This window comes from Mixophyes fleayi, chromosome 1 (assembly GCF_038048845.1).
Source record: "Mixophyes fleayi isolate aMixFle1 chromosome 1, aMixFle1.hap1, whole genome shotgun sequence".
NCBI lineage: Eukaryota > Metazoa > Chordata > Amphibia > Anura > Limnodynastidae > Mixophyes > Mixophyes fleayi.
In genome coordinates, this window is record NC_134402.1 from 282111704 (window position 1) to 282123910 (window position 12207).

Sequence of the window (12207 nt, forward strand, 5' to 3'; positions counted from 1 at the left end):
TCCAAAAATAGCTCTCATGACATTGTCCAAAACAAAATCCCTATGTATTAATGGGATGATTCTTAGTTAATGTTTCAAAAAGTCTCATGTGCCCAAACTGAATGAGACTATTCTTTGCAGGTACTTATGAATCTTGGCTTTATGATTTTCAAGTGAGTAAATTTAGTAAAATGTGACTCCTATGGTTACATTTTCGATGACTTGTACATTTCTTTTCTATAGAAGACAGTAGTGTTCCTAAATAAATCTATATTAACTTAAGATATGAATAAATAAAGTCTTTCTTTTGAGTGTCTTTAATATTTACAGATATGAAACTAATTAAGAGTAGATACTTTGTAGGTACTGTGATTCTTTGCTTTCAAACTTTCAGATGTGAATGCTTAGAAAAATCTCAACATCAACAATATGTTATATTAATAAAAACTTACACTTTCATAAGTCCATACTTCGTAAGAAAATCAACCATGTGGAACCATATCAGATAAACAAATCTCTCCAACGTTGTTGACCTGGAGTGTATTTAAAGAACAGTCTCATTTTGACACAAAACACAGCTAAATCATGTTCTCTTGTGTTGCTTATTGGTCTAAAAACGTTCTTCTCACATAGAGTGTGATAGATTCTCTGATTATTCCCCAGAAAAACCCAAACACTGTAGGCATCATATATAATAAAATTGCAATATTGAAATGGGTTTTACATTGTAAAATGTCTAGTTAAAGGTAATATTTTCTATACTTTACAAGTTTCTTTTTGTCAGAATTAAATTTTTAAAATAATTACTTCTTTTTGCTTTTAAAAATTCAAAAAACGCACTTAAATTTTTGCTTCTGAATGGCTTGTTGGTGCAGGGGTATGATTCTCGCTTAGGGTGCGAGAGGTCCCGGGTTCAAATCCCAGACGAGCCCATGACTTATAGTCATCTTCATCTTATTGTTTTTAGTTGATTCAGTAAAGCTAGCCATTTGAAGTTAGATTTTGTCAATTTCCAAAAATAGCTCTCATAACATTGTCCAAAACAAAATCCCTATGTATTAATGGGATGATTCTTAGTTAATATTTCAAAAAGTCTCATGTGCCCAAACTGAATGAGACTATTCTTTGCAGGTACTTATGAATCTTGGCTTTATGATTTTCAAGTGAGTAAATTTAGTAAAATGTGACTCCTATGGTTACATTTTCGATGACTTGTACATTTCCTTTCTATAGAAGACAGTAGTGTTCCAAAATAAATCTATATTAACTTAAGATATGAATAAATAAAGTCTTTCTTTTGAGTGTCTTTATTATTTACAGATATGATACTAATAAAGAGTAGGTACTTTGTAGGTACTGTGATTCTTGGCTTTCAAATTTTCAGATGTGAATGCTTAGAAAAATCTCAACATCAACAATATGTTATATTAATAAAAACTTACACTTTCATAAGTGCATACTTTGCAAGAAAATCAACCATATGGAACCATATCAGATAAACAAATCTCTCCAACGTAGATGACCTGGAGTATATTTAAAGAACAGTCTCATTTTGACACAAAACACAGCTAAATCATGTTCTCTTGTGTTGCTTATTGGTCTAAAAACGTACTTCTCACAAAGAGTGTGATAGATTCTCTGATTATTCCCCAGAAAAATCAAAACACTGTAGGCATTATATATAATAAAATTGCAATATTGAAATGGGTTTACATTGTAAAATGTCTAGTTAAAGGTAATATTTTCTCTACTTTACAAGTTTCTTTTTGTCAGAATAAAATTTTTAAAATAATTACTTCTTTTTGCTTTTAAAAATTCGAAAACCGCACTTAAATCTTCGCTTCTGAATGGCTCGTTGGTCTAGGAGTATGATTCTCGCTTAGGGTGCGACAGGTCCAGGTTCAAATCCCAGACGAGCCCATGACTTATAGTCATCTTCATCTTATTGTTTTTAGTTGATTCAGTAAAGCTAGCCATTTGAAGTTAAATTTTGTCAATTTCCAAAAAAAGCTCTCATAACATTGTCCAAAACAAAATCCCTATGTATTAATGGGATGATTCTTAGTTAATGTTTCAAAAAGTCTTATGTGCCCAAACTGAATGAGACTATTCTTTGCAGGTACTTATGAATCTTGGCTTTATGACATTCAAGTGGGTAAATTTAGTAAATTGTGACTCCTATGGTTACATTTTCGATGACTTGTACATTTCCTTTCTATAGAAGACAGTAGTGTTCCTAAATAAATCTATATTATCTTAAGATATGCATAAATAAAGTCTTTCGTTTGAGTGTCTTTATTATTTACAGATATGATACTAATAAAGAGTAGGTACTTTGTAGGTACTGTGATTCTTGGCTTTCAAATTTTCAGATGTGAATGCTTAGAAAAATCTCAACATCAACAATATGTTATATTAATAAAAACTTACACTTTTATAAGTGCATACTTCGTAAGAAAATCAACCATATGGAACCATATCAGATAAACAAATCTCTCCAACGTAGATGACCTGGAGTGTATTTAAAGAACAGTCTCATTTTTACACAAAACACAGCTAAATCATGTTCTCTTGTGTTGCTTATTGGTCTAAAAACGTTCTTCTCACATAGAGTGTGATAGATTCTCTGATTATTCCCCAGAAAAACCCAAACACTGTAGGCATCATATATAATAAAATTGCAATATTGAAATGGGTTTACATTGTAAAATGTCTAGTTAAAGGTAATATTTTCTATACTTTACAAGTTTCTTTTTGGCAGAATTACATTTTTAAAATAATTACTTCTTTTTGCTTTTAAAAATTCGAAAAACGCACTTAAAATATTGTTTCTGAATGGCTCGTTGGTCTAGGGGTATGATTCTCACTTAGGGTGCGAGAGGTCCAGGTTCAAATCCCAGACGAGCCCATGACTTATAGTCATCTTCATCTTATTGTTTTTAGTTGATTCAGTAAAGCTAGCCATTTGAAGTTAGATTTTGTCTATTTCGAAAAATAGCTCTCATAACATTGTCCGAAACAAAATCCCTATGTATTAATGGGATGATTCTTAGTTAATGTTTCAAAAAGTCTCATGTGCCCAAACTGAATGAGACTATTCTTTGCAGGTACTTATGAATCTTGGCTTTATGATTTTCAAGTGAGTAAATTTAGTAAAATGTGACTCCTATGGTTACATTTTCGATGACTTGTACATTTCTTTTCTATAGAAGACAGTAGTGTTCCTAAATAAATCTATATTAACTTAAGATATGAATAAATAAAGTCTTTCTTTTGAGTGTCTTTAATATTTACAGATATGAAACTAATTAAGAGTAGATACTTTGTAGGTACTGTGATTCTTTGCTTTCAAACTTTCAGATGTGAATGCTTAGAAAAATCTCAACATCAACAATATGTTATATTAATAAAAACTTACACTTTCATAAGTCCATACTTCGTAAGAAAATCAACCATGTGGAACCATATCAGATAAACAAATCTCTCCAACGTTGTTGACCTGGAGTGTATTTAAAGAACAGTCTCATTTTGACACAAAACACAGCTAAATCATGTTCTCTTGTGTTGCTTATTGGTCTAAAAACGTTCTTCTCACATAGAGTGTGATAGATTCTCTGATTATTCCCCAGAAAAACCCAAACACTGTAGGCATCATATATAATAAAATTGCAATATTGAAATGGGTTTTACATTGTAAAATGTCTAGTTAAAGGTAATATTTTCTATACTTTACAAGTTTCTTTTTGTCAGAATTAAATTTTTAAAATAATTACTTCTTTTTGCTTTTAAAAATTCAAAAAACGCACTTAAATTTTTGCTTCTGAATGGCTCGTTGGTGCAGGGGTATGATTCTCGCTTAGGGTGCGAGAGGTCCCGGGTTCAAATCCCAGACGAGCCCATGACTTATAGTCATCTTCATCTTATTGTTTTTAGTTGATTCAGTAAAGCTAGCCATTTGAAGTTAGATTTTGTCAATTTCCAAAAATAGCTCTCATAACATTGTCCAAAACAAAATCCCTATGTATTAATGGGATGATTCTTAGTTAATATTTCAAAAAGTCTCATGTGCCCAAACTGAATGAGACTATTCTTTGCAGGTACTTATGAATCTTGGCTTTATGATTTTCAAGTGAGTAAATTTAGTAAAATGTGACTCCTATGGTTACATTTTCGATGACTTGTACATTTCCTTTCTATAGAAGACAGTAGTGTTCCTAAATAAATCTATATTAACTTAAGATATGAATAAATAAAGTCTTTCTTTTGAGTGTCTTTATTATTTACAGATATGATACTAATAAAGAGTAGGTACTTTGTAGGTACTGTGATTCTTGGCTTTCAAATTTTCAGATGTGAATGCTTAGAAAAATCTCAACATCAACAATATGTTATATTAATAAAAACTTACACTTTCATAAGTGCATACTTTGCAAGAAAATCAACCATATGGAACCATATCAGATAAACAAATCTCTCCAACGTAGATGACCTGTTGTATATTTAAAGAACAGTCTCATTTTGACACAAAACACAGCTAAATCATGTTCTCTTGTGTTGCTTATTGGTCTAAAAACGTACTTCTCACAAAGAGTGTGATAGATTCTCTGATTATTCCCCAGAAAAATCAAAACACTGTAGGCATTATATATAATAAAATTGCAATATTGAAATGGGTTTACATTGTAAAATGTCTAGTTAAAGGTAATATTTTCTCTACTTTACAAGTTTCTTTTTGTCAGAATAAAATTTTTAAAATAATTACTTCTTTTTGCTTTTAAAAATTCGAAAACCGCACTTAAATCTTCGCTTCTGAATGGCTCGTTGGTCTAGGAGTATGATTCTCGCTTAGGGTGCGACAGGTCCAGGTTCAAATCCCAGACGAGCCCATGACTTATAGTCATCTTCATCTTATTGTTTTTAGTTGATTCAGTAAAGCTAGCCATTTGAAGTTAAATTTTGTCAATTTCCAAAAAAAGCTCTCATAACATTGTCCAAAACAAAATCCCTATGTATTAATGGGATGATTCTTAGTTAATGTTTCAAAAAGTCTTATGTGCCCAAACTGAATGAGACTATTCTTTGCAGGTACTTATGAATCTTGGCTTTATGACATTCAAGTGGGTAAATTTAGTAAATTGTGACTCCTATGGTTACATTTTCGATGACTTGTACATTTCCTTTCTATAGAAGACAGTAGTGTTCCTAAATAAATCTATATTATCTTAAGATATGCATAAATAAAGTCTTTCGTTTGAGTGTCTTTATTATTTACAGATATGATACTAATAAAGAGTAGGTACTTTGTAGGTACTGTGATTCTTGGCTTTCAAATTTTCAGATGTGAATGCTTAGAAAAATCTCAACATCAACAATATGTTATATTAATAAAAACTTACACTTTTATAAGTGCATACTTCGTAAGAAAATCAACCATATGGAACCATATCAGATAAACAAATCTCTCCAACGTAGATGACCTGGAGTGTATTTAAAGAACAGTCTCATTTTTACACAAAACACAGCTAAATCATGTTCTCTTGTGTTGCTTATTGGTCTAAAAACGTTCTTCTCACATAGAGTGTGATAGATTCTCTGATTATTCCCCAGAAAAACCCAAACACTGTAGGCATCATATATAATAAAATTGCAATATTGAAATGGGTTTACATTGTAAAATGTCTAGTTAAAGGGAATATTTTCTATACTTTACAAGTTTCTTTTTGTCAGAATTAAATTTTTTAAAATAATTACTTCTTTATGCTTTTAAAAATTCGAAAAACGCACTTAAATCTTTGCATCTGAATGGCTCGTTGGTCTAGGGGTATGATTCTCGCTTAGGGTGCGAGAGGGCCCGGGTTCAAATCCCGGACGAGCCCATGACTCCTTGTCATTTTCATCTTATTGTTTTTAGTTGATTCAGTAAAGCTAGCCATTTCAAGTTAGATTTTGTCAATTTCCGAAAATAGCTCTCATAACATTGTCCAAAACAAAATCCCTATGTATTAATGGGATGATTCTTAGTTAATGTTTCAAAAAGTCTCATGTGCCCAAACTGAATGAGACTATTCTTTGCAGGTACTTATGAATCTTGGCTTTATGATTTTCAAGTGAGTAAATTTAGTAAAATGTGACTCCTATGGTTACATTTTCGATGACTTGTACATTTCTTTTCTATAGAAGACAGTAGTGTTCCTAAATAAATCTATATTAACTTAAGATATGAATAAATAAATTCTTTCGTTTGAGTGTCTTTATTATTTACAGATATGATACTAATAAAGAGTAGATACTTTGTAGGTACTGTCATTCTTGGCTTTCAAATTTTCAGATGTGAATGCTTAGAAAAATCTCAACATCAACAATATGTTATATTAATAAAAACTTACACTTTCATAAGTGCATACTTCGTAAGAAAATCAACCATATGGAACCATATCAGATAAACAAATCTCTCCAACGTAGATGACCTGGAGTGTATTTAAAGAACAGTCTCATTTTGACACAAAACACAGCTACATCATGTTCTCTTGTGCTGCTTATTGGTCTAAAAACGTACTTCTCACATAGAGTGTGATAGATTCTCTGATTATTCCCCAGAAAAACCCAAACACTGTAGGCATCATATATAATAAAATTGCAATATTCAAATGGGTTTACATTGTAAAATGTCTAGTTAAAGGTAATATTTTCTATACTTTACAAGTTTCTTTTTGGCAGAATTACATTTTTAAAATAATTAATTCTTTTTGCTTTTAAAAATTCGAAAAACGCACTTAAAATATTGTTTCTGAATGGCTCGTTGGTCTAGGTATATCATTCTCGCTTAGGGTGCAAGAGGTCCTGGGTTCAAATCCTGGACGAGCCCTTGACTCCTTGTCTTTTTCATCTTATTGTTTTTAGATGATTCAGTAAAGCTAGCCATTTCAAGTTAGATTTTGTCAATTTCCAAAAATAGCTCTCATAACATTGTCCAAAACAAAATCCCTATGTATTAATGGGATGATTCTTAGTTAATGTTTAAAAAAGTCTCATGTGCCCAAACTGAATGAGACTATTCTTTGCAGGTACTTATGAATCTTGCCTTTATGATTTTCAATTGAGTAAATTTAGTAAAATGTGACTCCTATGGTTACATTTTCGATGACTTGTACATTTCTTTTCTATAGAAGACAGTAGTGTTCCTAAATAAATCTATATTAACTTAAGATATGAATAAATAAAGTCTTTCTTTTGAGTGTCTTTAATATTTACAGATATGATACTAATTAAGAGTAGATACTTTGTAGGTACTGTGATTCTTTGCTTTCAAACTTTCAGATGTGAATGCTTAGAAAAATCTCAACATCAACAATATGTTATATTAATAAAAACTTACACTTTCATAAGTGCATACTTCGTGAGAAAATCAACCATATGGAACCATATCAGATAAACAAATCTCTCCAACGTTGTTGACCTGGAGTGTATTTAAAGAACAGTCTCATTTTTAAACAAAACACAGCTAAATCATGTTCTCTTGTGTTGCTTATTGGTCTAAAAACGTTCTTCTCACATAGAGTGTGATAGATTCTCTGATTATTCCCCAGAAAAACCCAAACACTGTAGGCATCATATATAATAAAATTGCAATATTGAAATGGGTTTACATTGTAAAATGTCTAGTTAAAGGTAATATTTTCTATACTTTACAAGTTTCTTTTTGGCAGAATTACATTTTTAAAATAATTACTTCTTTTTGCTTTTAAAAATTCGAAAAACGCACTTAAAATATTGTTTCTGAATGGCTCGTTGGTCTAGGGGTATGATTCTCGCTTAGGGTGCAAGAGGTCCCGGGTTCAAATCCTGGACGAGCCCATGACTCCTTGTCATTTTCATCTTATTGTTTTTAGATGATTCAGTAAAGCTAGCCATTTCAAGTTAGATTTTGTCAATTTCCAAAAATAGCTCTCATAACATTGTCCAAAACAAAATCCCTATGTATTAATGGGATGATTCTTAGTTAATGTTTAAAAAAGTCTCATGTGCCCAAACTGAATGAGACTATTCTTTGCAGGTACTTATGAATCTTGGCTTTATGATTTTCAAGTGAGTAAATTTAGTAAAATGTGACTCCTATGGTTACATTTTCGATGACTTGTACATTTCCTTTCTATAGAAGACAGTAGTGTTCCTAAATAAATCTATATTAACTTAAGATATGAATAAATAAAGTCTTTCTTTTGAGTGTCTTTATTATTTACAGATATGATACTAATAAAGAGTAGGTACTTTGTAGGTACTGTGATTCTTGGCTTTCAAATTTTCAGATGTGAATGCTTAGAAAAATCTCAACATCAACAATATGTTATATTAATAAAAACTTACACTTTCATAAGTGCATACTTTGCAAGAAAATCAACCATATGGAACCATATCAGATAAACAAATCTCTCCAACGTAGATGACCTGGAGTATATTTAAAGAACAGTCTCATTTTGACACAAAACACAGCTAAATCATGTTCTCTTGTGTTGCTTATTGGTCTAAAAACGTACTTCTCACAAAGAGTGTGATAGATTCTCTGATTATTCCCCAGAAAAATCAAAACACTGTAGGCATTATATATAATAAAATTGCAATATTGAAATGGGTTTACATTGTAAAATGTCTAGTTAAAGGTAATATTTTCTCTACTTTACAAGTTTCTTTTTGTCAGAATAAAATTTTTTAAATAATTACTTCTTTTTGCTTTTAAAAATTCGAAAACCGCACTTAAAACTTCGCTTCTGAATGTCTCGTTGGTCTAGGAGTATGATTCTCGATTAGGGTGTGACAGGTCCCAGGTTCAAATCCCGGACGAGCCCATGACTTAAAGTCATCTTCATCTTATTGTTTTTAGTTGATTCAGTAAAGCTAGCCATTTGAAGTTAGATTTTGTTAATTTCCAAAAAAAGCTCTCATAACATTGTCCAAAACAAAATCCCTATGTATTAATGGGATGATTCTTAGTTAATGTTTCAAAAAGTCTTATGTGCCCAAACTGAATGAGACTATTCTTTGCAGGTACTTATGAATCTTGGCTTTATGACATTCAAGTGAGTAAATTTAGTAAAATGTGACTCCTATGGTTACATTTTCAATGACTTGCACATTTCTTTTCTATAGAAGACAGTAGTGTTCCTAAATAAATCTATATTATCTTAAGATATGAATAAATAAAGTCTTTCGTTTGAGTGTCTTTATTATTTACAGATATGATACTAATAAAGAGTAGGTACTTTGTAGGTACTGTGATTCTTGGCTTTCAAATTTTCAGATGTGAATGCTTAGAAAAATCTCAACATCAACAATATGTTATATTAATAAAAACTTACACTTTTATAAGTGCATACTTCGTAAGAAAATCAACCATATGGAACCATATCAGATAAACAAATCTCTCCAACGTAGATGACCTGGAGTGTATTTAAAGAACAGTCTCATTTCGACACAAAACACAGTTAAATCATGTTCTCTTGTGTTGCTTATTGGTCTAAAAACGTTCTTCTCACATAGAGTGTGATAGATTCTCTGATTATTCCCCAGAAAAACCCAAACACTGTAGGCATCATATATAATAAAATTGCAATATTGAAATGGGTTTACATTGTAAAATGTCTAGTTAAAGGGAATATTTTCTATACTTTACAAGTTTCTTTTTGTCAGAATTAAATTTTTTAAAATAATTACTTCTTTATGCTTTTAAAAATGCGAAAAACGCACTTAAATCTTTGCATCCGAATGGCTTGTTGGTCTAGGGGTATGATTCTCACTTAGGGTGCGAAAGGGCCCGGGTTCAAATCCCAGACGAGCCCATGACTCCTTGTTATTTTCATCTTATTGTTTTTAGTTGATTCAGTAAAGCTAGCCATTTCAAGTTAGATTTTGTCAATTTCCGAAAATAGCTCTCATAACATTGTCCAAAACAAAATCCCTATGTATTAATGGGATGATTCTTAGTTAATGTTTCAAAAAGTCTCATGTGCCCAAACTGAATGAGACTATTCTTTGCAGGTACTTATGAATCTTGGCTTTATGATTTTCAAGTGAGTAAATTTAGTAAAATGTGACTCCTATGGTTACATTTTCGATGACTTGTACATTTCTTTTCTATAGAAGACAGTAGTGTTCCTAAATAAATCTATATTAACTTAAGATATGAATAAATAAATTCTTTCGTTTGAGTGTCTTTATTATTTACAGATATGATACTAATAAAGAGTAGGTACTTTGTAGGTACTGTGATTCTTGGCTTTCAAATTTTCAGATGTGAATGCTTAGAAAAATCTCAACATCAACAATATGTTATATTAATAAAAACTTACACTTTCATAAGTGCATACTTCGTAAGAAAATCAACCATATGGAACCATATCAGATAAACAAATCTCTCCAACGTAGATGACCTGGAGTGTATTTAAAGAACAGTCTCATTTTGACACAAAACACAGCTACATCATGTTCTCTTGTGCTGCTTATTGGTCTAAAAACGTACTTCTCACATAGAGTGTGATAGATTCTCTGATTATTCCCCAGAAAAACCCAAACACTGTAGGCATCATATATAATAAAATTGCAATATTGAAATGGGTTTACATTGTAAAATGTCTAGTTAAAGGTAATATTTTCTATACTTTACAAGTTTCTTTTTGGCAGAATTACATTTTTAAAATAATTAATTCTTTTTGCTTTTAAAAATTCGAAAAACGCACTTAAAATATTGTTTCTGAATGGCTCGTTGGTCTAGGTATATCATTCTCGCTTAGGGTGCAAGAGGTCCCGGGTTCAAATCCTGGACGAGCCCTTGACTCCTTGTCATTTTCATCTTATTGTTTTTAGATGATTCAGTAAAGCTAGCCATTTCAAGTTAGATTTTGTCAATTTCCAAAAATAGCTCTCATAACATTGTCCAAAACAAAATCCCTATGTATTAATGGAATGATTCTTAGTTAATGTTTAAAAAAGTCTCATGTGCCCAAACTGAATGAAACTATTCTTTGCAGGTACTTATGAATCTTGCCTTTATGATTTTCAATTGAGTAAATTTAGTAAAATGTGACTCCTATGGTTACATTTTCGATGACTTGTACATTTCTTTTCTATAGAAGACAGTAGTGTTCCTAAATAAATCTATATTAACTTAAGATATGAATAAATAAAGTCTTTCTTTTGAGTGTCTTTAATATTTACAGATATGATACTAATTAAGAGTAGATACTTTGTAGGTACTGTGATTCTTTGCTTTCAAACTTTCAGATGTGAATGCTTAGAAAAATCTCAACATCAACAATATGTTATATTAATAAAAACTTACACTTTCATAAGTGCATACTTCGTAAGAAAATCAACCATATGGAACCATATCAGATAAACAAATCTCTCCAACGTTGTTGACCTGGAGTGTATTTAAAGAACAGTCTCATTTTTAAACAAAACACAGCTAAATCATGTTCTCTTGTGTTGCTTATTGGTCTAAAAACGTTCTTCTCACATAGAGTGTGATAGATTCTCTGATTATTCCCCAGAAAAACCCAAACACTGTAGGCATCATATATAATAAAATTGCAATATTGAAATGGGTTTACATTGTAAAATGTCTAGTTAAAGGTAATATTTTCTATACTTTACAAGTTTCTTTTTGGCAGAATTACATTTTTAAAATAATTACTTCTTTTTGCTTTTAAAAATTCGAAAAACGCACTTAAAATATTGTTTCTGAATGGCTCGTTGGTCTAGGGGTATGATTCTTGCTTAGGGTGCAAGAGGTCCCGGGTTCAAATCCTGGACGAGCCCATGACTCCTTGTCATTTTCATCTTATTGTTTTTAGATGATTCAGTAAAGCTAGCCATTTCAAGTTAGATTTTGTCAATTTCCAAAAATAGCTCTCATAACATTGTCCAAAACAAAATCCCTATGTATTAATGGGATGATTCTTAGTTAATGTTTCAAAAAGTCTCATGTGCCCAAACTGAATGAGACTATTCTTTGCAGGTACTTATGAATCTTGGCTTTATGATTTTCAAGTGAGTAAATTTAGTAAAATGTGACTCCTATGGTTACATTTTCGATGACTTGTACATTTCTTTTCTATAGAAGACAGTAGTGTTCCTAAATAAATCTATATTAACTTAAGATATGAATAAATAAATTCTTTCGTTTGAGTGTCTTTATTATTTACAGATATGATACTAATAAAGAGTAGATACTTT

At 30.9% G+C, this 12207-nt stretch overlaps 2 non-coding genes across 2 annotated transcripts; both read left to right on the forward strand.

Annotated features, from left to right (window-relative positions):
* The first annotated feature begins 5783 nt into the window (after positions 1-5783).
* Positions 5784-5855, forward strand: TRNAP-AGG (transfer RNA proline (anticodon AGG)). Its single transcript has one exon. It is a non-coding gene; the product is annotated as a tRNA-Pro (tRNA).
* A 5863-nt stretch (positions 5856-11718) lies between these two features.
* Positions 11719-11790, forward strand: TRNAP-AGG (transfer RNA proline (anticodon AGG)). Its single transcript has one exon. It is a non-coding gene; the product is annotated as a tRNA-Pro (tRNA).
* Positions 11791-12207: the final 417 nt, after the last annotated feature.